Source organism: Sebastes fasciatus, chromosome 22 (genome assembly GCF_043250625.1).
Source record: "Sebastes fasciatus isolate fSebFas1 chromosome 22, fSebFas1.pri, whole genome shotgun sequence".
Taxonomy (NCBI): domain Eukaryota; kingdom Metazoa; phylum Chordata; class Actinopteri; order Perciformes; family Sebastidae; genus Sebastes; species Sebastes fasciatus.
In genome coordinates, this window is record NC_133816.1 from 17178652 (window position 1) to 17205814 (window position 27163).

A 27163-nucleotide genomic window follows, 5' to 3' on the forward strand; every position below is an offset into this window, starting at 1 on the left:
CAGACAAGCACACACACAGGAATGATTCATCCTCTTGCTCAGCACAGCACTCTTCCACCAGTTTTCCTAAATTAGCTCTGGCCATACGCAGTCCTTCCTCCCACCAGTTCCTCTTCTCTGCCTTTCTTCCTCCCACCAACTCTGGATCTCTCTCTCTCTATTTAAAGCCCAGTAGGGGATATTTCAAACACCGTACACTTTTAGCTTGTCAGAAGTGGTGCTATGCAGTGACACACACACATCTATCTCCTCCCCTTCAGACTCACGGGGATCATCCTCCACCAGGCTGTGCTGCTATGTGAAGATAGGCTGGCGTTTAACTGTCAAGGCTACACATGACGTGCTTCAAGACAAACTGATACAAACACACACTCATGCTGAGCGTACCTTTTAGAGTAGCACCAAGTTATTGATTCACAGTTGTGTTATGTCTCAGCTTCGGCTGCCAATCATCTCCCTGGGGTCTCCGCAACCCTGAAAGACAGAGGAGACAAAAACATTCATGTCAAGCTGTCATAAAAAACAACGTGAAGCCAACGGTAAACACAATACTCAGGAGTATGATAATATATGAAGCCTCATATGATAGATTCATGGCTGAGGGTGGTGTTTGCTTTCAATATGAACCAACGACCTCTTTATCCTTCTCTTTTCTCACTTTCTAGATGGAGAATCGTCACCAAACCCTCACACAGACTTACTCACATTCTTCCTGACTTCTGAGGTGACACCTGGTGTCAAAGCAGAGTGGAAAACTTGAGGGTGGCTCAGAGGCGAAGGGCTAAATCAGCAGGGAGGCCGACACAATGGGAGCGAGGATGGGGGGGGAGGCTCTTGTTCGCTCACTCTCTCTTTCTATTCTCGCACAGACACAATGGTGAGACTGACTGTGCAGCTTAACAGGCGGCCAGACACACAAACAAGGCTGATCTAACAGGAAGAGCTGGGCCGGCTACGTCAACTATCGCATGTGAAAGAGCGGCAATGAGGAAAATAACAAAACACATAATAGAGAAAGGAGAGAGGGAAGGAGAGTGTGACTTTGAAATTTGAAAAATGAAGAAAGAGAGAAATCTAAGCAAGAGACCCAGCTGTGACTGGTGAGTGCAAACAGGGACACAGTGGCGAGCTTGTAATTACCACGTTTATACGGGCTGTGTGTTTATGTCTGTTGTGACCAAACGGTCGCCTATTCCAGTTTCTACCCCGGCTATCACGTTGCTCACAGCCACTCTACCGGCGCAGTGTGAGAAACTCAGTACTCTGAAAGCAGATAGTGTACACAGACGGCAGACAGTGTTACATACCAGCTCGGGTTCTATCAGATGATACCGAAGTGATGAAATGTGGTTATACCAGCTATGAGTTAGCGCTCAGTACTGTACGGAGGAAACAGTGAGAGTGTGTGTGAGCATTTCACTTTTCGGGGAACCCCCTGATGACTCAGCGTTCCGAATGAGGGCTTACCCCAAACCGCTGGCCCTAAACTCCGCCCTCCTGGGACACCACTTACAGTCAGGTGACCGGGGGCGTGTTCCTGCGCCGCCGCTGATGTGACAACAGTGGGAATTTCTCGGACTTCGTGATGTCATTTCTGCTTCCTATGCAGCGCGCCGCATGGTATGATGCATGTTTAGATAGACAAACAGGATGCGATGACTAGCTGCAGGGGGGGTTTCACGGCCGAGAATCAAACCGCAAGTTCAAGAGAAATGATGAGGCAAATTCTGTTGTGTTGATCAATCTGTTGATCACCTTAATGTGTAAACAAAAACAGTTATTATTCAACCTCAGTGGCACTCTGAATGCTGCACATGCTTGAGTGTGATTGCTTTCACTTTCAGGCCAATTCAACCACAACAAGCTGTAGCGTTCCTCCGTACAGCTGAGTACAGTGAGTGAAGTCATTTAAGGATCTTTGCTGCTCTGCTAGTCTCTTCAGTTAAAGTATACACAGCTATTATATTCTTCAATTACGCAATTCACTGTTACATCAGAAAATTTCCCCACGGTACATCTTCAAGTGAAATCCCCCCCTTGACACAACACATCAAAGAGCCGTTCCTGTCAACACCCTCGTTGTTGGTTGTTGTCCCGGCAACGCCGGCTATCAGCTGGGAGGCGGGGCCAAGCAGGAGGCTTTGCCAACCGACGTCGAACCACACCAAAGAGCAAGCTCGGTAGAAAATAAAAGGAGCTCTGTTGAATCCAACAAAGAAACTAAATAAATGAACCCACCGTAATCCCATGTGACAAACAAACCAAAGTCACACGCTTGTGGCCGGGCACAGGGGAAACTTGCTCAGTCACTACTAACATGAGATGGGGCGGGGGGGGGAAACAAATGGCTGAAATTAAGATGTTCAAATGACGTCTGTCTCTGTGCAGTAGCCTTAATGTATTCGCCCACACCCTTCTCTGCCAACCACCGGGCTGCTCTGGTCCCCAGCCAGACAACCACACTGAGGCCATGAGAGGAAAATAGACTGGAGAGAGACGAGAGGAGGCAGGGCAAGTAAGGCCATACACTGCAAAAAATATCCATTGCCTGAGAAAAACGGGTAAACAGAGAGTTTACACTGAGAGTGCTGGAGTGAGTGAGCATATAAATAATTTAAAAAAAGCAGAGGATGAGACCAGTGACAACTAAAAGCTCGAGGGGGCGATGGCAGGCAGCTGGAGAGTGTTACTGTCCTGGTAAAGTCACTGTGTGATAAGTGATGAAACCAGATAAGGCTGGGAGAAATGGCAGATAAGCAAAAACAGAGCGAAGGGAAAAGTTCTGGCAGCAATGAGTTTGTGGTAGAGGATGACGGAAAGGCCATGCATGGGCCTGTCTCCCTCCCTCTCCCTCTCTTTGTTGTGTCCTCCCTCGCCCTCTCTAGTCCATTTGGCCATTACATAATCAGTCCCAGATAGAGATCGCGTTCTGAAGGAAACACCAAGCATTTCTCTCTCTCTCTCTCTCGCCAGCATCCGTCCTCCCCCGGCTCTTTGCCAGGCCCCCTTGTATGTGTGTGTGTGTGTGTGCGCGTTTGCTTGTTTGTGCGTGTGCAAACGTCAGCGCATGCCGTTCCAATACTGTGATGCGGTCTAACTACATCACGTCCACATCCTTACACAAAAAATCAGAGGACACTGTTTAAGCCATCGCACACACACAGGCAGTGTGGGTCAGCCGAGGACACGGCAAACAAACATTGTTCCTGCGCACAAACACAGAGGCATCTGACCTCCGTGATGGACGATTATCTCCTGCTAGCATCCATCTCAACAACACAACCCTTCTTCCAGGGGACAGAGCACTGACCTACCGAACCCTTCACCCAGTTACACCCAGGCCTTCCACGCTCAGCAGCAGCACGCCATAACAGGACAGATATATTATTTGTCTTATTTAGTCTCCTCTGGCTTATGTGCAGCCTCCCTCACATCTGCTCGACACTCAGGCCAAAACACAAGGAACGGAAGAGCCAAAATCTTCACATTTTAACTCTGCTGGGTCGATGCTTCTTATTTCAACATTCAGTTGATTTTGAAACAGCGCTAAGCTTCAGGTTAGCAGCAACCACCAACCAAACGCTGCCTCGTTTTGGCTGTTGGTGGTCACCACCTCTTTTTCCATCTATTTTTTATTCTAAAAAACACGCTGACGTGAAACAGTTGGCCTACTTTATTTTGATCTGTTTGTGGAAAAAAAAGAACAAGGAGGAGGAGGATGAAGGGGGCTGGTAGAAAAACATGAGGCCCCTTTTGTCTCCTGCACTTACCACCCTGACATCTGGGGCCTGTGACTGACAGCACACAACTGGGTTAGTGTGGTGCATCTCTTTTTTTTTTTTTATCTCACAGAGATCAGATGCACGTGTGAGTGTGACGTTAAAGAGAAGGGGAACAGAGCTCAGAGGGGAGAGGAAGCTGTCGTCACAACCACAGGAAGCAGGCCTCCCTGAGGGGTGTGTGTGTGTGTGTGTGTGTGTGAGACAGAAAGAGAGGCCTTGGGGAGGGGTTTGAAGGCTTCCTGTTGTAAAGATAGGACCTGTGTGTGTTTAGTGTGTCTGCAAAAGCTTTTTGACTGTAATAAAATAGATGAAAGTGTGACTGATGATGTGAAACAAGGAGTTAATTCAAAAACCTGCCCGGTTTCACTCCTAAAATACACCTCAGACACACAGTCCTATGTGAACGGCACATGTGTCCAACTCATGACTAACACAAGCGACAAAAACGAGACAGGAGCTGACTTGAAAAGCCATCTGACCCTGGGTGTTATGTGAAAAGCCTTGTCTGTACTCTTTTTTAGCTTCTGGTAAAAGTGAATGACAAGCATATGATGGCAGAATGAGTGTGTGTGCTGGATGACTCCTCCTTCCAGTGACTCCCCGTTTCATTTTCAACAGAAACTCTGTTACAGAGGAAACGTCAGCCTGGATTTCTCGACAGACTTCACACTTTTTGGTGCCATGTTCCCGTCTGAATTGAGGTGTGTGTGTAAGACAGAAAAAAGAGAATGAGTCAACACCTGGCTTGTGGCTCTAAAGAAAGGAAAACACTGTGTAAATCCCAACAAACCGGAAACCTAAGAGGACGTGGGCGGCGACCAACAAACTGACAATGACTTGATCGTCGTCACTCTCGATTTCCACGCTTGAGCAACCTCAAAAGCCCCCGAACTTTTCTTTCTGCTTATCTGGGTGATTATTCTCAATAACATATCTAAGAAAAGCTCAGGACAAAATCAGAACATCACGCTGCCTCTTTTTCATAGGAAAAACAGCCTCAACATCAGAACGGCAAAATCCCCCTGCCTCTGTCTCTTCAGGTGCTTCTCTTCCACATCCAGGACTCACACACACTCTCCGACTAGCTCTGAAATGCACTAAACAAGACGAGAGACTCTGCTCCCTTGGTAACAGTTGCCAAGGGAACCGGTCGCGTCTTCACTAACAGTTATTAAACTAAGCTAGAGAGGCAGAGATGGCCACAGAGAAGAATTCATAACAGGGTTTATAAGAGGTCGTTACCGATCAACATGTTTACGGCGACACGGGGCAAGCTGACCTGACGTACCATCCTCTTCCTCCATCGTTCCAAAACATTATGTCTCATCAGCATTCTGTGTATGAATAACAAAAACAACACGGACATGTGTGCGAGTCCTATATGCATCAGAGTTAATGACCGAATGCGTACAGATGGCCGGTGCAGCGCTGTTCTTACAGTGGGTGTTATTACGCATTACCCGTCATTTTTTACTTTATCAGGACTGTGACGCAGGATGACCGCTTTTGTTATGACGCCGTTGTTTGTTCATTTAGCGCGAAGAGTCCAAGGCCTGTTTAGAGATTCCTCAAATACCAATCTTTTATAAATCTCCCATGATGCACACTCGCTGGCTGAGTTATCATTTATTCTGCCGACGTGGTCGAGGTGGGTAAAAGTACAAAAAAAAGGAAGGAAGAACATTCTTTCCAAGGTGTGTGAAACTTTGTGTATGACTCACACACACACACACAATGTGTGTAGGTTTGCACACCCTCCTTCCATCGTGGCATCATCATCAGTGGCAAAGAGCCAGAGATAACAGAGAGGAACTGAACTCACAGGGAAAAACTTTCCCTTTTACTCTCACTGGGCTGAACAGGCGAACAGGACGTAAACACCCTGTTACTCTCCAACGCAGCTCCACTCACTCAATTCAATCTCCAGACAATATTCGTTTGTTGATGCTCTGTTCAAAATGCTGCCGTGTTATACATTAGCCTGTGGCTGCATTTGAATTGCTGCCCGCTCTCAGTAAGTTCACTTCTGGATTGAATTATACTGCTCTGTTATTCCTTACTGTTCCCAGGTCCAAAACACAGCAAGACTACAGCTGCACTTATGACCAATATTTATAGTTATGGATGTCTAAGGCTCGTGGTTGGCTGGCAGTACAGCAGAGTCCTGCTGCTCCATAGAAACTAATGAGAAATATGTAATAAGGATCATGACTTCATCCATACATGTTAGTGATTAATGGAATCCAATTCCTTTCCCTCAATGATAATTAAAGGTTGCTCACATTATATTCGCCAGCATGATGTATTTTATCTCTATTGCGCTTTTCACCATTTTCTCGTCTAATAGAAAAAATGCCTAAAAATAACTCTGGCGAACCATATTGAAGTTGACAGCTTCCTGTTTTTTGGGGTCTGGCCCACACTTTGAGAGACCAGGATCCACAGCAGGCAGTCTTAACACTGCATGGTGGTATTCCACACTTGGTTGACTGAGTTTTTGGCCCCCGACCGAACTCTGAAATCTTCGCCCTGCCGTCTGGACAAGTTGGGTACAACTGTACATCATGTCTATCATGTAAATGTATGGGGGATTTTCGGATAGTGCCCCTTTAAAATGTTCAGCGTTTCTGCTGACACAAAGAAACGGGAAATTCCTCAGCTGGTTTCCAACCATTGTGCCAGCAAACACGTAGAAGAACTCGTGTTTTGACGCCTGACCTGTTGGGGGGGTGAATGTGGGGAGTGTTTGAGAAGTTGTCAGCGGGGCAGATGTTCTCCCGCACCTCCCTTAATTTCCATCTCTCTCGTTTTGACTTTGCTCTCAGGAGGAGAAACGACACCCTTTTACTGGAAAGGCTGCGACAGCATGGTGTCACAGACGTCTCATCGTGACATCCAATCACTTCCCCCGCCCGCTTCCCTCTGAAACACGCATATTTGTTTTTCTGTAACAGGCAACAAAGGAACCCCCCCGAAATCTGACGTACTGTCACACAGCCCACACACACACACACACACACACACACACACACACACACGGCTCTTGTTTCATCACAGTGTCGAAATAGATGAGTATGCACTTTAAGCCAGCCTACTGACCCATTTCCCATGTCAGCCACACACATAGACGGAAAACCTTAATTCTATCAAAGTAATCCTTAATTTGCTTAAGACAACCGGTAACACCCCCATCTAAGCTACGCATGGGGAAAGGGTGAGTGTGGGTGGGAAGTGTCCTGACACACACTCCTCTTCTGCTTACTCAAGTCATGTGAGTCACTCACTATTGTTGAGTTAGCAGCCTTATTCCCACCGTCATCTCTCTCTCTCCTCCTCTTGGCGCGTGTGTGTGTGTGTGTATCACTTTAATATCCCTCCATGTTAGTCATCACTCATAGTAAAATGGGCGGCGATTGTTCATTCACACACACACACACACTCCTATTGAGATCACGGGACAAATGAGGGCGGGGGGAGAGCTGAGCCGGCCAAAGAGAGAGAGAGGGTGTGTGTGTGGAGAGAGTTTAACTTTTTACAGCCTCAGACATCAAACGCAAAGAGACAAAACACGCCTCTGGTTTCCATGCCGATCGATCTGATTGATAGGAAGTGAACCTTCAAAGGCTTTTCTTTCTTTATTTTTTTGTTTTCTTCTCGACCACATGCCAGCACACTCCGCTCTTCCTGATCTCCTTTATTGTGGGGCAATAAAGTGACAAATAAGCCCCCCAAAGCCTGCCACAAATTCTCATCAACTGCTCGCACAAAGAGGGGTGGAAAGAAAAAAGGTGGATAAGGTTTAAGGTCTGTGGGCGTTGAGGTCATACCAAACACCAATATCAACAACTAGTCTATTCCAACAAGGCATTGCCACGCCCCCAAAACTACTCCACTCTATCCTCGTTTGACTTCTTTTGTTTTGATATTTTGAACTCATTACCATGCATTATTTCGGTGGGTAATTTCAGTGCAAACTCTTAAAAACAAAGAAGATATGTTCTTACATGTTCTGTAAGAACATGGAAATACTCAAGTAAAGTACAAGTACCTCAAAATTGTATTTGAGTAAATGTACTTAGTTACTTTCCACCACTGAGTACATGTTATACTGTTGTGTTTTTATAAGCATTCTTTACTACAAGTGTTGGAATAAAATAGTTGATTATTTAACTGCAAAGTAGTAATGTGTTTTTGATACCTTCACTTTTTTTTGCATTAATACTGGGATGTTTGGTGAAATTGATTGGATGTGGCACACTAGCCCTACCTAGAAACATTTCCAACCAGCCGCCACTGCCCAGCTGACTCCTGCTGTGCTTTATTATCATAGAGTCCTAGCACTGATCAAGATAAGAGCGACAGAAAAGGTGTTTGAAAGTCAAAAAAGTCAGTTCCCAAAGTGATAATTGGATAACAGATCATGTTATGTGGTCAGACTTTGGTGCACCCTGAAACCCAGACCTAAAGGAGAAGACCAAAACACCACCTCCCTCCCCCCACCAAAACGAGAGGTGATGCAAATCACTTCCTTTCAATCCGGCTCTTTGTGTGCGTAAGGATTGACTGGGGGGTGATGGGGGGTGGCAGCTATCCATTCACTTTATACGGCTGCAGACCTCAGTGATCCTGCCCACCCCCCACTCCAACTCCTACACACACACACACACACACACACAATGGCGTGAGATCTCCTTACACAGGCAATTTTCACTCCCTGTCCTCTAGCTCTCCTTCCCTTTTTCTAGCCATGGGACGATCAGGAGTTTTTTGGGTAACAATGACCAAACTTCATTGCTGGAGCAGGATGATTGTGAAAAGGGGGATAGAATAGGATGATGACGGAATTGTACACTGATTTTTTGGTAATTGATTATATGTATATGTGTTTTTGTATGTGTATATACTGCTTGTGCGTGTATGTATGTATATATATGTATATATAAATAGATTTTTTTTTCAATTTAATTTCTTTTACTTGTGTCTTTTACTTCTTTTTACTTATATATACATATATATATAGATTTTTTTGTATATAATATGTTTTTCCTGTATCTATACTGGCTTATTTTATATTAATATTAAGTTTATTAAGTTATTTTGTACGGAGAATGTTATTATTGGGGACGTTTGTTCTGTTGTTTTAAAATGAACAAAAAAAAACAATAAATATAATATTGAAAAAAAAAAAACAATGACCAAACTAGGACCATGGGTTATTTTCACCATTTCATGAATGGATGTAGCTTTTAGTACGACTACTTTGTACTCATAGTGTTATTATCAGTAATAAATAGGCTACATAGGCTGCACTGAAACATAAACAGAACTACTCTCAGATTCCCCTAGAATAAAAACTTTTAAATTGAGGATTATCTACAAAGAAACCCCCCAATTCACATAAAAAAAAAAAAAAATTACAGAAATTCCTCCGATTCCACGTGTACTGGATGATTAAACATGTCCAGTAAACATGATCAATCGTGAATATGAGGAAAACAATTCTCCGAATTGAGACACACACGTGGGATTTAAGAGTCACCTGTGGTTTGATGAGAAAAACACAGAAATTCCCCCACCTCATCGATTATAGACGATCAAAGGGGTTCCTCTTTGATCAATTACAACAATCCACTCATTGCTGTACTGAATCACAACAGAGCGTCTTTTAATCCCCTATAATAAAGAATATCTAATGTTTAAAACCTACTTTTCCATGACCACTATAACATGCCTGCTGCTTTACAACCAAAACAAACTTTTACTATACTGGTCTAACTAACAAAATAACATAGTAACTATGATCTACTGTATCTTTAAACAATGTCAAACTCTGAAAGCTGCTTATATATGATTCTGGATAAACTAATCTGTAATGTTACAGGTAATAAAGACTATATAAAGATATGAAGTCCTTTTTGTGTCTTATGAAATTAGCCATAAATTACTGTATCGTCTCACTCACCGTTCATTGAAGTGTTTTTTCAAATGGTTCCAGAAATAAAAAATAATTTCCCAAATAGAAATTCCTCGAGTATCCTTTGTGTGTGTAGTCTTTGTATCCGCAAGTTAGGAGCTCCGAGTCTGCAGAGAAATTCCCGACGAGCCGGCTGAGCGACGAGCAGCTACAAGACGAGTAATCCCTGTTAGTCTCTGTCGCTTCCTCTCCAAACACCCATGAACTGTGAACCTCCTCTCTGATGAGCTTCTTCTTCTTCTTCTTTCTCTGTATTCTGGTTTTATTCCGTTTGTCTTTACGCGTCGAGCTCCGTTTCTCTCCTCCTCTCTTCTCACACAGAGCTCAGCAGCAGTAAAGCAGGCAGTCAGGCAGGATCGTGTTGCTCTGAGCTGAGCTCTTGTTTTAAAGGGACAGAGCTCCACGCACTCTCACAGACACACACGCACTCTGAAAACAGAGAGGCGTGCACTCGCGTGACGTCACCGCACGGCCTACGGAATTCCCTGACAGCGCAAACTGGCACCGAGTACCGACTCCCGGTACCGGAGCTGCTCCTCCTCTTCCTCTTCCTCTTCCTCCTCAGAGCTGCTACTCCTCCTCTTCCTCCTCTGTACCTCTTCCTCCTCCTCCCTCTCTTCCTCCTCCTCCCTCTCTTCCTCCCGGTACCGGAGCTGCTGCTCCTGCTCCTCCTCCTCCTCCTCCCTCTCCTCCTCTTCCTCCTACCGGAGCTGCTCCTCCTCCTCCCCCCTTTCTTCCTTCTCCTCCCTCCTCCTCCTCTCTCTCTTCCTGCTCCTCCACCTCCTCCCTCTCCCTCTCCTCCTTCTCCTCCTCCCTCTCTTCCTCCTCCTCCTCCTCCCTTTCTTCCTTCTCCTCCCTCTCCCTCCTCTCTCTTCCTGCTCCTCCTCCTCCTCCTCCCTCTCCCTCTCTTCCTCCCTCTCCTCCTCCTCCCTCTCTTCCTCTTCTTCCTCCTCCTCCTCCTTTTCTCCTCTTCCTCCCTCTCCTCCTCCCTCTCCTCCTCCTCCCTCTCTTCTTCCTCCTAATCCTCCTCCTCATCCTTCCTCCTCCTCCTCCCTCTCTTCTTCCTCCTAATCCTCCTACTCATCCTTCCTCCTCCTCCCTCTTCTTCCTCCTTCTTGTCCCTCTTTTCCTCCTCTTCCTCCTCCTTCTGTTCCTCCTCCTCCTCCCTCTCCTCCCTCTCTTCCTCCCTCTCATCCTCCTCCTCCTCTCCTCCTCTTCCTCCCTCTCTTCCTCCTCCTCCTTTTCCTCCTCCTTTTCCTCCTCCCTCTCTTCCTCCCTCTCCTCCTCCTCCCTCTCCTCCTACCTCTCCTCCTCCTCTCCCTCCTCCCTCTCTTCCTCCTCCACCCTTTCCTCTTCCTCCTCTTCCTTCCTCTCCTCATCCCTCTCTTCCTCCCTCTCCTCCTCATCCCTCTCTTCCTCCCTTTCCTCTTCCTCCCTCTCCACCTCCCTCTCTTCCTCCCTCTCCTCCTCCTCCCTCTCCTCCTCCTCCCTCTCTTCTTCCTCCTAATCCTCCTAGTCATCCTTCCTCCTCCTCCTCCTCCCTCTCTTCTTCCTCCTTCTTCTCCCTCTCCTCCCTCTTTTCCTCCTCTTCCTCCTCCCTCTGTTCCTCCTCCTCTTCCTCCTCCCTCTCCTCCCTCTCTTCCTCCCTCTCATCCTCCTCCTCTACCTCTTCCTCTTCCTCCTCCTCCCTCCTCCTTTTCCTCCTCCCTCTCTTCCTCCCTCTCCTCCTCCTCCTCCTCCTCCCTCTCTTCCTCCCTCTCATCCTCCTCCTCTACCTCTTCCTCCTCCTCTCCTCCTCTTCCTCCCTCTCTTCCTCCCTCTCTTCCTCCCTCTCCTCCTCCTCCTCCTCCCTCTCCTCCTACCTCTCCTCCTCCTCTCCCTCCTCCTCCCTTTCCTCTTCCTCCTCCCTCTCCTCCTCCCTCTCCTCCTCATCCCTCTCCTCCTCTCCCTCCCTCCTCCTCCATACCTGCTCCTTTTTTTCAGTTTTATTTCAGGCTGACTCGTGACCGACTCGGTGAACAGTGCCAAAGCATATTTCCGTGTGTGAGCATCTATTTTAGGATGAGGAAGAGTATTACCCCCTGACGGCCAAGTTACCACAGGAAGACAGATACACTATCACAGTGTTATGATCAGATTTAGTGGACTATAAATAGACCAGATATCCTCTACAAGGGCTCTAAAATAAAGTTATGTAGGGTTATAACCTTCACTGTAGATTGTATCCTAGACGGATTATAAATTTAGAAACATTAGGAAACATTTGGAAACATTAGAACATTATCTTTACATTGTAAAAACAGCAACATGTGACCAGGTTGGTGACCAGGTTGGTGACCAGGTTGGTGACCAGGTTGGTGACCAGGTTGGTGACCAGCATGAGGAGGAGGTGCCAGGCTGTTGTGGCTGCGTATGTATCTTCACACCCGCTACTGAGGCTCCTGACGGTGTATTAAATGAATAAAGTGTGAAATAGCCAATATGTCTTGTTTGTTCCTTGTTACTGATAAAGAGTTCAATCATCCAATCCACCAAACAACTCAAAACAAGAGTCAACACCAACAGGAGAATACACTGTTTACCATTGGCAGAGCATTTTGCCAAATTTTTCTTGGGTGCTACCCACATAATCAGCTGTGCTGCTCATCCCACAAATGCATGATCCTTACAAGTTGGACATCATTGTGAAGGTGAATAAACAGGCTTTCCAACGATGTAAAATACAATGACCATTAGCATTGATACAGCAGAGAAATAATCCACCAAACACAAGTTTCCAAACCATTTGTTCCTAGTTTATTTAAGTATAACTTTATAAACATGCACCTTTTATAATGGGTTTATCTGAATTACCAATCCGACTTTTTCAGCCCCCGATACCGATAGCGATACCTGGGCTTTGGATTTGGTCGATACCGATCCGATACCAGTGTTTGATTAATAAGCTGTATGCCTCACTGTGTGGAAGTGACTGGGATCGTCCTTTTATGTTTAAGGCAACATCAGGCTTGACTTAATCATCGCTTTCCTAACTTTGTAAAGGCAAGGCTCCAGCTTGGCTCTTTTCCATTTTTTTTAGATAACCTGTCTCATCCACTACTGTCAGGATATAGTGACCGTTTTATAAAAATAACTTTTTTTTAAAATCATATTTTCTCCATTTCTACCCACTGCAGCTTTAAGCCATTTTTAAAAACATCATTTGGGTTGCCAGGTTGCAAAAACTCCCTTTAGCTGGTGTTTATAGTTTGCCATTTGTTAATAAAAGTAATGTATTATAAATTATCGCAATAAAGTACACATGGCGAGGACTATAAATAACTCCAGAGTTATGAGGCTAATATATTTTCCTTTCCTGTCCAGTGGGTGACATTAACATCTTCCGTCTCATGACTGTGCACACAGAAGTACAAGAGTTATATGTGCTCCCAGGCAGCCAGCTCGGATCCTGTGTGAGGGTAAACAAGGCTTTGAAAAAACACAAATGGGTCTCTCTAAGGCCGGAAACATTTGTTCCAGCTTTTTTCCTCGCCAAAGAAATCATCCTGTACTCTGTAATAACGCCAAAGAGTCACACTGGTACAACCAACAGTATGTATCACACACTAACACACAAACACAGACGCACACGTGTAGAGGTTATATTTAGAAAGCACTGCCTCAGCAGGGCAACAGGAGGCAAAATTAGCCGCCACAGGGAGGATGGGAATGTGTCACGGATGATGCTGAGAGACGATGACATGAGGACACATTGCAGTTTATTTATGGTCATAACAAATCTAATAAAAACAACATAAACAATACAACCAGAACCTAATGAAACCTCTCGGTCTCTGTAAAAATCAAAGATCATATCAGTCTCTCACCGTCTGCTCTTCTCTCTTATATCACAGCAGGTTACTCACAGTCTATTTTCAGTTAACTGAAGGCATTTCTACTTCTGTTAGTACGCAGTGAAGAGTGACAAGAGATGTGTGTGTGTGCTAGATTCAAACCCCTGATGAAGTAAGTGCAAGGCATGTGCGGTTTGTACCACCAGGGTGGATCTGGAGTCTATTGTCAAGTGACAATGAATGTTCAATAATGTGTTTTGTGTTGAGAAAGAGGAGGGACGCAGCACAGTCTTTATGACACTGGGAGACAGTGTGCTTGTGTATATGGATGTTTTGTTTTTGTTTGTTAAAGGGCTCTTGGGACAGACGAAGTACTGTGAGCTTAACTGTAACTTCTTCCAAAATGGAACCATAAGCTTGTGTGTGAGCAAAGTAAGGATCTAGTGCAAAAGTCATGAAGCTACTTTCATTTCTAAGAGACTGTGGAGCAAAAGTTTATAGCAGATGAAAAAGTCCTAGCATGTTGATACATAGGACATCTCTCTGAAAACATAGGCGCAGTTTGAACATTAAGGTTGGGGGTTCACAAAAAAAAATATATAGAGGGAATGTGATGTGTACAACGCAGAGAGGTTTAATGTATTGGGATACGTGTAGCCTATATATTACAAGCGTAGGTGACAAAATCAGTTTGATTGCATTGTTTTCTATTGGAATATCCGACTCCTAACTGGCCCCCGAGAGACGAAGCGCTGCACACTTTTGTCGGACGCCCTGTTTCGATTTATTCATGTCGCTCACTTTGAAAGTGCCGCAACGGACGAGGAACGGCTGATTGGTGAAGTTGAAATGAGGCGTTATCTGCACGATTCATTGTCATTTCACTACAAACGTCTAAATAAGGAGACAGCTGGCTGGAGGGAGATCGCCTGAACGTTTACATAGGCTACTGTTGGATGTCTTGTATATCATTTACAGTAAATATCACAATATAAAACCTGTGTTTTCTCTTTAAAAAACACAAACGTCAAAAGAGAACACTACTAGTACTACTCACCCATCTTTTAAGTGGTTACGTCTCTAGTCTGATCTCGATCTGATACGTGCTTTGTTTACATGGCGTAACAGAAGTGCATATTTAAGATGTTATTAGGCTATAAGTAAATAAAAAGACCAAAAATCTATCTTCTTATCTTGTTGGTTTCTTATTCTGTCTATAAGGCACATCAAGGTTGATATAATTCATTATAATAAATGAATAGTTCTGCGTTATTATAACAAAAGATGCATTTCCAGGGGGTTCAGTGAGCCCCCTGAACCAACGCAAACTGCGCCTATGTCTATAAATGGATGGAAGTTGTGCAAAAAAAAAAAGCTGTTAAGGTAATTAAATTCCAGATGATGTAATTACATACTCAGAAAACCTGCATGTTATAATCAGTATGTATATTATAATACATCAAGTCAGCTGGAGAGACGTTTTTTATAACATCATCTGGAAGCTCTTACACCCTGCATCGCTGCAGTCCTTAATTACCCATCATAGAGTTGTAAACTAGTCCATTCTGTATGTAGGCTGTATATCATCTGTTTCTCACTCTTGTGTATGTCGTCCCTTCTATTTCTGCACCGGTCTCTCCTGCGCAGAAATAGACCAACGGTACTATTTATGCGTTACGCCGCTCATGCTGCTTGTTTGTGCGTATGGAGATATGTTTTTCTATTTTAGTTTTGTTGTCATCAGAAGTTGTTTTGTATTCTCATATTGCTCCCTATGCACACGATTATTACACCATTAGGTGTGTGGAGTGTCTTAAGTGTGTGCTCTGCTTTATGTGTGCCAATAATGTGTGTGTGTGTGTGATTGCATTGTAAAGAGTGTGGTGGGAGACCATTAGCCCTCAAAAGTGAACAGGAAGAGGATTGGTGATTGATGTGGGCATGGGTGGGACTCTGGTGTACCACACACACTGCACAGGCACACAGCTTCCTCCAGCTGTTCCTCTCGTAGAGGTACTACACTGTATATAATAAGAGTCTGAGAATAAATGTATGTCTGAGCTCAATTCCCATCCTTCCTCTCCCACAACAAGAGACGCCAAGGCATTACAGTCTGTCCCGGGGGTCCCTAAATGTGTGTGTGTGTGTGTGTGAGCGGCAGGAAGGGACAATAAAGGGGGAAAGAAAAAAAGATTTGTGAAGCACTGTGTGTTTAAGTTCTTACAGCTCTTATGCGTGGCTAGCAATCCTGTATTCATGAGTGTGGAAGGGAGGCAGACGTGTGTGTGTGTGTGTGTGTGGTGGGGATTTTTTATGTGTGTAATTACAGAGATTGGGGACAAGGACGGCTCAGTTCTCACACTCCAAATATATATATATTTAGCAGCTCTCTCCCATGGGTACGAGCCCCGAAATTCCTGTCATACCAGCCACACACACACACACACACATTTAAAAAATAAACAGCGTTTAATACTGATGAGGTCCAGACAGAAAGAAAGTATGCGTGTGTGTGTGTGTGCTCTGCAGTCGTAGGAGTCTGTGTCCCTGATACAGATGGTACTTCTCAGCCTCCGATGTGTAGGATTGTGTGTGGGACTGTGTGTGTGTGTGTACATGTGGCATACCGTGAGTCAGCCTTTTGGGTACACTGAGAGACCGACAGACACGATAATAGTCACCTCCACGCACATACTCACACCACGAGGAGACAGAGAGCCACACAGGCAGTCAGACAGACAGACTGGCTTAGCACACCCACATATAGCAGCGATGTAGCCGGCTGAATGGAGAGCGCTATACAGCCCTGATAATTAGGGCCCTTATTCAAGGGGAGAGAGGGGCCGATGGGGAGACCGGCTTTCTCAAACAACCAGCTAATCCCGACTGTAGCTCTATGATAAGCTAAGCACTCCAGTCCTGCTTAATGTACTCGCTATCCCAAAGTTATACATGGTGAAAAGTAAACTCCACTTAGAGGAGCTTAAAAAGGCACAGATGGCTCTTAAAGGAATACATCACGTTTTCAGGAGTTTGTCTAATTGGTCAATTTTCCTCTTAAAAGGGTGAAAGCATGGACACCAAAATCATCCATATGTCCCTCGTTGGTAGATAATAGAGGTGTAAATTAGAAGTTTCATCAAAATATGATATTATATCAATTCTTTGGACAACGATACAATATTTGCTGACATCACAAAGTCCCGCCACGATACGATTTGATTCAATTCAGGGGCCTGCGATTGATATGAGATGATATGTCATGCCTATTTAACACAATCATATCATAAAGATGACAATATGCATCGATGGTTTCACTTTGTATCAATGATATTGGATCATTGAATCGATATATTGATCCGGATCGAGATATCGTTACACCACTAGTAGATAAAAAGTGTTGGTGCTACATGCTGCTAATACTTTAACATACACTATGTTGAGTTCAAACAAGCAGAAAACATTCAGTAGCGTGAAAATGAGCTTGTAGCAGCTCTGAAGCTAAATGGTGACGATGATATGAACTACGTCTGGACGTTTTATGTGGAAGATTGGTACCATTTACATGACATATCGTGGCTTGAATCAAGGAATTTCTGGTCTTTCTGCTTAAAAATATCTTTAACGACTAACTGATAATCAAAATTGTCTACTCGTTTCAGCTCTAATCATACTAAAACAGTAACAGCTATGTATTCCTAACATGCCAGTCTACACTTATGTGGATCATTCGGGCATCCAGAATCTACCACACACTTGGTGTTTTGCTTCAACACGGGCAAACCATTGACCTTTTTCCCTCTGATGTGGCTTTGAAGAGCAAAGAGTTAAACGTCTGATATCTGACTCAGAGTACACAACTCTCTGAGGACTTACAAAACAACACACACACACACATTGTTCAAAGGAATAGTTGATCTTGTGTGATCATAAAAAGGAACAGCGGTCCATTTATGCCCATGATTTCACAACCCACTACCTTCTTGAATGAATGAATGTGTGTGTGTGTGATGCACTCTCTCTGTGTTTTACTCCTACTCCCGTCTTACTCATCCTCTTTTGACACATCTCGTCCTGTTGCCCTACCTGTAACCTTCAATACTATACAGAGTGAGCGTGTGAACAAAGGGCTGGGTACTGGGTATCGGTACTTGATACCTTTAAGGTATTGAACCAAATAACGCAGTACTAAGTAGTATCGCAACTTCTCCAATCAAACGATACCTGCAACTGATCATTTTTGTGCCCAGGTATAGAAAAAAATGGGTATTTGTATGGTTTTGCTCTCAGCCAAGCTCCGCAAGCTTTCTTCAATTTAATGCGACATGCGATTGTCCCACTACTAGATCCCCGAAAAGTTACACACTGTTCCTTTAACGGTACTGGTACTGACATCGTAGTAGTCCTAGTGTAGATACATGTATATGCTTAATGTACTTAGGTATTACCTGTTATTAAATATGGATATCTAATTGCAGAAGGTGGACAAAACAATCAAAAAAACACATGAAAGAGTAGGTTGAAGTAACTAAATCATTACTATAAAGGCATAAGAGTGAATAATACTGCAGCGTGTATATGTGTAGGCAGTGTTGTGTGTTTGTGGATGAAAGAAATGACAGTGTGATAGAAACAGAGTAAAGCGAGGTGAAACCAGGGGAGAGGAAACTGAAAGCAAAAATAGAGCCTTACCTGGTGATCATGGGTAATGCAGTCTGTCTCTTTCAGCAGGCCACCATGACACCTCCCACCTCCTGAAACCACAACATGGAGGAACAAAGGTCAGTCTGGAGGTCGTACAATGTCAGCAGCAGTTTGTTTGTTACATCATCAACGTTTATATATACACACACACGCACACACACAAAACATTGTGGACCAAAGTCAACAAAAAGTGTACCCTTTTATAACCATCCAAATTCACTTTGGTAACCATATTCAGCCTTTTTAGTGACTTTTTTGTGTCTAAATTTATGGTTTCAAAATTGGTCTGCAGTGATGTGTGTCAGGGATGATGGAGCGTTTCTATTTTCACCTTATGTCAAAACTAGGTCAAACATGTCTGTGGCATTCCAGTGTGAAGCAATGGTCAGCAATTCATCAGCACTTCACAGTAAAGGGTTAAAAGATCAACACCTGTTTGGCACAAGAAAACCAGAGCTAGTTTTTTTTTTTATTCCATTCGCTTGTTTCATCATGCATGTGTGACTGTTCTGTGGTCAGTTGTCGATATATGTAATTCGGTGTGGTTTATGAAACCACAATGTGTCTGCGTGTGTGTGTGTGTGTGTCAGCCAAAATGCACAGCAGGGCCTGGACCAGCGCTGTGGCCATCTGTGTGTGTGTGTGTGTGTGTGTGTGTTTCTCATGTGCCGCCTGTTCAGTGATTCACAGTGTCAGTGCTGGGCCACATGACTGAGAACAGGTGGTACTCTGGTGTACCTCCCCCACCCCCAAAACACACACACATAAAAAACACACACCTCCGCTTGCACCCTGAGAACGCACAGCACCTGCGATTGGTGTTCAAACACTAAAGACATGATTACACACAAAGGCAACACACACAGACACACACACACACCGCAGAAACAGAGAAAGAGACGAACAAATTGACACACGCACTTTCTATGATTCTTATATTCTAAGAATGTGCCCTTTTAACAAATGGCTGGGGTTGACACTTGTCACAATCTAAATGTCATCACCTCTCTCATCCTCCTCCTCACACTTCACATGTAACCCATCAGCCTGTCACACCCATGCGACCTTAGACACAAACACACTGTGTCCATTTAGCTTTTTGTTTATGCAAACTTTTTTGATTGGTCAAAGTCTGCGCTAAAGTGTTAGCGAAGTGAATGATCTACGTAAGAGAAACACGGATGAATTCGGTGTCTGTTTCCACGAACCGAGCCGAAAGCATCTGTCTTTCATTCCTCTCGTCTTTCCTTTCTCATTCTTCTATTTTCTCCCTCTCGCTCTGATACTCTACCTACAGGGCTGCAACATAAAACACACCCACACATGGCGGCTCCCATATGTTTCTCTATTGAGCTTGTACACACACATCCCGACGCCTTATACATAGCCCTAAGGCAGCTTGTGTGCATGTGTGACAGTTGTGTCAATATGAGGCAGATATAGCTGCCTCAGCCTTCTCTGATCTTGCCGCCTGGCGGTTAAGACCCCAAACCTTTGAACTCAAGGTCAAAGGTCACCCCCCCCTAAAGGGCCGCATTGGTAAAGGTGGACTGGCTGTATGTGTGTGTACGTAGGTGGGTGAGGGGGAATGTGGGTGAGCAGGGCCACCTTAAAAGAAGGCATGCCAGAGTGAGCAAGTGTTATGTGTTGGAGGCTGAATTGTTGCATGGGTAGACTATATTCTTACGTGACGCATCGAATAAACGTCACAAGCTTTGACATAATCATTTGACCTTGATCGATATCAGGACTGTGGGGAGAGAAGGAGGGGGCAGGGTTTTGAGAAAGATAAAGAGACAGTTAAAGAGAGAGAGAGAGAGAGAGAGATTGAGAGGGAGGTGTGGCAAGGCAAATAGAGATTTAGAGTAAAAACAAGGTAATGAAATACAGTTTTGAGTCATAATTGTATTGAAACAGACAGATAAAGACAGAGACCATGTGTGGGGGCGAAACATGAAAGAGATAATGAAAGGCCGATCGATCGACAGATGAAGATATAGAAAGTGGTGTTTATCTTTTGTCTGTAAAGGTTAACCAGTGGGAGCATCTCCCTTTGACATTAAAACAGCAGAGGGGTGGAGCAACACAGGCTCGGCTCAGAGGGTGGAGAGCAGCAGAGATGAAGAGGCTAGGAGGAGGAGGAGGAGGAGGAGGAGGATGGAGGAGGATGGAGTTAAGGCCTTGAGCCAGACAAAAGATGAAAAAGGAGGAAAAACCAAGATAGGTTGAGAGAGATAAGGAGAGAGTGAAAACAGAGCAGGGCTGGTTTGACAGAGACGGATGGGGGAAGGAGAGAATTTATTGTTATTGTTGTGCAGAGTCGTCTAACCTGGCATTCAGACCAAACAGCGCTGTGTCTAAAAGCAAGGGGATCTGTTGGAAGTGCTAAAGGCACATTGAGAAGATGAATTATGATGCAGGAAGTCCAGTTTGAGGAGTAGATGAAGATAAAGAGTTTGAAGGCTTGTCAGACGCCAAAACACGACACACAGTGGTTTAAAATACAGAGCAGAAGGATCGTTACGGCCTCTGGAAGGTCATCATGGCGACAATCAGTCGATACACCGCGACAACAATCACAAGGTTAACAGTAGAAATATGCAGTTTGTGTTATCAGACTGGGCGCTTTGATCAGCCAACGCAGTGAGTTGCTGGATGACTGCGCATTGTGTTACGGCAAACGTTGAGTTAGGTTCAACTTTTTTCATGCTGTGCTTGCGTTTTTGTTTCTGTGTTAGTGTCTAATGATTAATGATGATGATATCTGCACACCTGAAGTGTTACAGGTGTGTCAGAAAGCAGTACAACTTGAATTAAAGTGAAAAACTCCTGCAGATTTATTGCAGGATGATTTACTAACACAAAATTTCAGTCTAAACAGCTTTTCTTTTTCAAATCTATTCTTTCGAAGATGATCTTTTTTGGCATTTTTGCCGTTAATCGCCTTGATCATTTATGACAGTCAACAGTGGCAAACAAAAACAAACAAACGGCGGACAGGAAACAAGGGGGGGGAAGAGAAGTATGGCATGCATCTAAGGTCTCTGGCAGGACATGGAGATTACGTGGTATGTATGCACTGTGACCATTGGCTACCATGATGATATATTCACAAATGCCAGATGCATTATCCAATCCGAGGACGGCAAAAATAAGGTTAACTGGCGTGAAAAAAACACCTTGAGAAAAACACACACAGTCCCCCAGGTCGTTAGGCAAACACGCCCTCTTTTCTTAGGAAATCTACAAAACATTAAACTGTCAAAAGTGTTATTGTCTAAGAAACAACCAACCTCAAGGCTACCCTCCCAGGTAGTCCACCCCCAAAACACACACATATATATCCTGGATAAACACACACAAACATATGCTAAACCAATTAAGCACACACAGCAGCAAGAGTCCCGTCTTACTGCTTTACTGCGTGTTGTACATACTGACCTAATGTCCAGTAAAATCAGCTTAAAGCATTCACCTAATGGCTCACACACACCTTAGCGTGTGTGAGCCTGCATGGCGTGAGTAGAGTAGCCGTGCTTGGGCTGCTCCAGCCCTTAGTCACTAGTGATTCAGTTGATCTCTTCAAGTTAGGGCAGCAAGCTTCATACCTGCACAGTGCGCACACACACACACACACACACACACACATACACATGAAATAGCAGGCTGCTGCAGGAGTGCTGGTAAATAACAGGGTTTTCTTCTTCACTGTCTTTAAGTGTACATTCACTGTCTGCCTGTGTGTCTCTCGGTGCCACGGCCGTTGTGTGTTTCAATGCGGTCACTCACAACACGTTAAAATCCTTGAATGAAACTAAAGTCAGCAGCTTGCAGGGCGGATACTACGTCATGAGCGCTGATCAGCATGCGTGCATCACGGAGCTAATCATGAGCGAGGACGCTTTGTTTTGTGAACAACTTCAGATCTCCTTGGAATGCTGTCACACCGCATCCTGAACTTGTGTGTGAGATCAGGATGCGGGTAGATAAAAGACATTTGTGGGAGGGTGCTGTTGTTCAAGTTGAATGAGAGAGGGTGGTGGTGACTTTCCCTCTGTGGTGGTTAATCATACAGTAAAGTAATGCCAATAAGGCACTTATCTGTTTTTGCATTTTCTGTATTTTAAAAGCTACATGGCTAATATATCAAATGTCACGCCACTCAAAGCCCAATAAACTGGATTTAAACTGAGTGGAAGAAGGTATTTTTGAGAGAGTCTGTTTTCTGTCTCGTTTGCCTGTAAACATGCATGTGTTTTTTGCGAGGCCCGGAGCTGGCAGGGCTACAGAGAGTGAGGAGGAGTGTCAGGTTGACTGTGGTTGGGGTTGTTTGGCTCGGTGAACTTCTGCCACATGGCCTCAGTAAAAGGTCACGGTCAAAACCACGCCTGGCTCACAAACCGTCACACCTACTCTGACTCCCACACACACACGCGCGCGACAAACAAATGGATGAGACAAGACAGACATGCTGACTTCCTCTTTTGGGGACGAGCAGGAAAATGACACCCACTTAAAGAGGAGGAGGGTGACAGACAGACTCACCGACTACAGCCACACACACCCACACACCAAAAACTGTCTGAAAAGCCAGCAGCCCTTAGCCCACAACCAGACAAATAGGAAGACAGAGAGACAGACACAGAGGAGGAGACGAGAATGAACAGTTGGTAATAAATCGTGTCTAGACAGACGCTAATGAAAGCAGCCCGGTTATGACTGCTGCCAAAATCAAGACCTGTGAACAGTACGATTATCTCTGTGTGTGTGCGAGAGAGAGTTTGTGTGCAAGCATGTGTAAATGAGCGTTTGATGAATATAACCCTTTTAACACTTGTCATGTGCTGGTTCTACCCTCACTGCCTTCTCTCTCTCTCACACACACACACACACACACAAACCACAGCACAGCAGAGCGCGTCCCTCACAGCTGTAGGCAGCATTGAGAGCCACAGCAGTTGACGCCGGCACAGTCTTGTGACGTCAATCCTCCAAAATTAAACACGCCGTTGCCGTCAAACCCCGAAATTCTGACTTGTCAACTGACTCCCTCCCTAAAGCATCCAACGTACCTGAGTGCAGAAACACTGAGAAGAACACAAACACCTCTAGCCAAGCATGAATAACACAGCAGTGGGATACTCGAATACGTCTTTCTCCAGTGCCACCATCAGGCTTCTACTTTTGCAGAGAAACTGTGGGGAGGAGTTTTTAACACAATAAATCATGACATCAGACCATGAAATATGCTGACCACATTCATGCTCCACATGGGTTGAAACTTTTGAGTTATTTGAATGTATAGTTTAGGATATGTCTTGTCTTTAACAGACTACAAAATGATGGAATCATGGCTTTGTAGGGCTGTATCACGATACAGGGGTGACGATTCAATATATTGCCTATCGCCAGATTCTTGCCAATACAACAGCCCTAACTTTTCAAACAAACATTAAGAGACACTGGTTGTGTTGATCACTCAGGCTTATGACATGCACGTTACTCTGTAGCGTAACACTGTCATCAGCAACACAACTCCAGTCTCTGAACACTAAAGACTGTGTATGCTGCTGACACACTGCTGGTAGCTCGAAAACAACAACAAAAGACTGAAGAGGAGCAGGCAGCCGGCATGCCCAAACTCGCTTCCCATACACACACACACACACAGTCTGAGATATGTGGCCTGAGGCATCCCCTTTAATACAAGCTAAACAAAAAAATAAACACATTGGAAAACGAAGAAAGGAAAGTGATCTTTTTATTGAGGGTGGTAAGAGGTGGGACTTGGATAATGAGTCACAACAATAGCACTTTAAGAGAATGTGTGTGTGCAATATGAAGAGGGAATTAGAGGAGTTTATGAGGAAGGTGTGTTTAAGGCTGTAGGCATTAGCCCAGGATGCAATCTGTCTCTGGCGCTGACTGTGTTATTGTATGTGTGTGTGTAACAAAGTTGGAGAGTGGTCAGACAAGCCCTGCCAAGCCCGCATACCAGTGCAGAGGTGCTAAACTGTACTATCCAGTTGCACAATGCCATTTAAGTTAACCGTCACATACCAAAAAGACTGACTCAGGCCTTTATACTCAACACTGCTGCGTGTGTTCGATCCAAACCGCAATGATTTCATACGTAATAGATATAAAACGAATATGGAAATATATAATTAGCAACCAGCCACACTGGGTGAGTTTAACAATGATCTGTTTGAGAGTGAAAGTGAGCTGAGAAACAGCAAGAAGAGTGTGTCTGTATAGGTTACAGTGTGTGTGTGTGAGCTGCATCTTCTGCATCTGCTCACAAAGGCTTCTTTATCTGCTTTGGCAACACGTGATCCCCACATGGTGGCTCATACCGTCTTCACAGGGACCACACACACACACAAAGACTCACACACACACACACTCTCCCTTATGTACTTGCACAATATGACAAGCACTCAATCACTTTCACCCGCAAGTAAGCATACAACCCCATAATGTATACATACCACCCCTGTCGTCCTCCCCCTCCGCTGTGTCTGTATGGTGAGTCTCTTCCTATAGGCTGCGCTCTTAAAGGCAAAGTATCTGGGCATTTAAAGGGGAGGGAGGCCGCCTGGCTGCCCTCCAGACACTGTGACCCCACACTTCCTGCGCTGGGATGGCGCCAGAGCAGACGGGCATGCACATACACAGATCCATCTACAGTCACACAACAGACCTCAACACTCATACTAGCGGCGTAAGGAAATATTGCAAAACTCAATAGTTTACGTGCAAAGATTAACTCCATCAATACATTATTTCACTTAATTTATTTGCAAAGATATGCTCCCTCTCAGTGTATGTGCCCTCTCATAGTAGTGCTATGATGTTGGATGTTACTGTGATAAATGCAAATGCAGATCCCACTGTCCTGATCGCGTTAATGTGCATATGGTGGTTAACCTAAAATTAGATTTAAATCTCAATATATAACCTTGCTTACAGTATCGCTATATATCGTAATATATTGAATCGTAACCCCTGTATCATGAGACGTATCGTATCACCAGATTCTTGCCAATACACAGCCCTAACAGATACTACAGGAGGCTTGCCGCGGTAGTCGGTGTTACCAGTATTACACGGTGTTACACGGTGTTCGGGCATACACCGATTACATTACTTGCCCACCGCCGTTGCTTTTTTTAATAGAAATAAAACCCATTTAGTTCATTTTGGCATATCAGCGGCGTGTTATCAATACATAGTCACACGTCGGATGCGACAATCTGAGAGTGAAAGTATCTGCTTCGTATGGAGTCTCAGTATAGAGTAGCAGGAGTCAGATTTCGGGATTACAGAGTTGACAGATAAGACGATGGAGGATGATTTGGTGTCGAAGCGAAAAGCAAAAGTGCCTATTTGGCAATACTTCGGATTTAAACCCAACGCTATAAGGGAACCATAACGTTAATGTCGCTGTGTGGAGGACGGAGCGGTCACAGCCGGTGTGCACATCTCCAGGTGGAAACCAGTGGCCCAGCAGCGGAAGCTGGACCGGGGAGGCCAGACACACCGCCATCCGACGGTAAAGATCAAAGTAAGCACTCTACAGATATCGAGCGCCGTCTTTTCTTATAAAATGTCCGGTGAAATCGCTAACATCGGTGTCGTCACAAGTTTAGTAACCGGGGGAAAAATGTCCTCACCATTACATCCCTATACTACAGACTGTGTGTGTGTGTGTGTGAGATGGTGAGCCCCTCCCAACCTTACCCGTCACTATTCAGTGTATCTATCAAGGTGGAAAAACCATAACAAAGAGACTAAGTCAAGCGAAGAGGCAGAAGCAGAACAGAAAATGAAGCTCTGCAGTAATCTATTTCATGGTTGTGGATGAGAAACGTTTCACATCCTCTATCTCACCATACCTACTGGAGAACATATGAGAGGCAGATCAAGTCAAATCATCTAGAGGTTCATTCTATCTAAAGAAAATTATTTTTAATCCTGCAGCGCTTTTACCACATCCTATTATATATTGGACATCTCAGTAGGAAACAAAGTCATTTATTTTAATACTCTGCACTCTTTACTGTCGGCTGATTGTAATATTGTAATATCACTCTACTGTTGAAATAAATCAGCTAAATGCGTGAAATAAAAAAATGAAAAATGAAAGTGGAGGAAAAATGCTTGGAGGGGTAGAATTTTCTTTGATGGCCAATGACCAGCTCTCCAGAGTCTTATAAAAATTGTGCCTTGACATCAACACAAGAGCTGCTGATGTCAGCGGCGAGTGTGTGTGTGTGTGTGTGTTCATGAGTGTGTGCCATGATCGTAATGTTCCTCCGGTGTTGATACATTTGATACCAGCATGAAAAATGAACGGCCAATATGAGCGCTGTCATGTCAAATATAAATAACCAAAGACAGCTATAAATATTGTAATGGTGAGTGTAGTGTTGCATGTGTGTGTGTGTGTGTGTGTGTGTGTGTGTTGGATACAGTATGAATATAACATGCAGTGGGAGGGATTTGAGCGACTTTATACTGGGGCCGGATTTCTACCATTCGTAAATCTTTCAGCGTCGCCATGGAAATACTCTGCCAATCGCGTTGTAATCATTCCTGTAATCCTCTTCCATAGGAATCCAAGTGCAGGCAGCCTTACGAACATGCATCACACACACACGTACACACACACCTATCTAGTTTATGCTAATGCTGCATTTGATCCTTCTACATCTTGTTTTGTGTCTTTATTTGCGGTGTGTGCAGCATGCATGTCGCTGCTCTTGTATTTGAAGTGTGTGTGTGTGCGTGTGCGTGTGTGCATAACCATGTGTCCAAGACATGCCCATGGGTGTGTGTTTGTGTGTGTGTGTGTAAATGTGTGTCCT

General features: G+C 44.5%; 1 protein-coding gene across 2 annotated transcripts in view; it reads right to left on the reverse strand.

Moving 5' to 3' along the window:
• The window catches only part of kdm6ba (lysine (K)-specific demethylase 6B, a), a 100692-nt gene that overhangs the window by 14137 nt on the left and 59392 nt on the right, over positions 1-27163 (reverse strand). For both annotated transcript variants that reach the window (XM_074624513.1, XM_074624514.1), the window contains 2 exons: positions 18282-18343; positions 388-474 (listed from right to left, as the gene is read on the reverse strand). The gene's annotated coding sequence lies outside the window, so the exon portion shown is untranslated. The remainder of the gene's footprint in view (positions 1-387; positions 475-18281; positions 18344-27163) is intronic.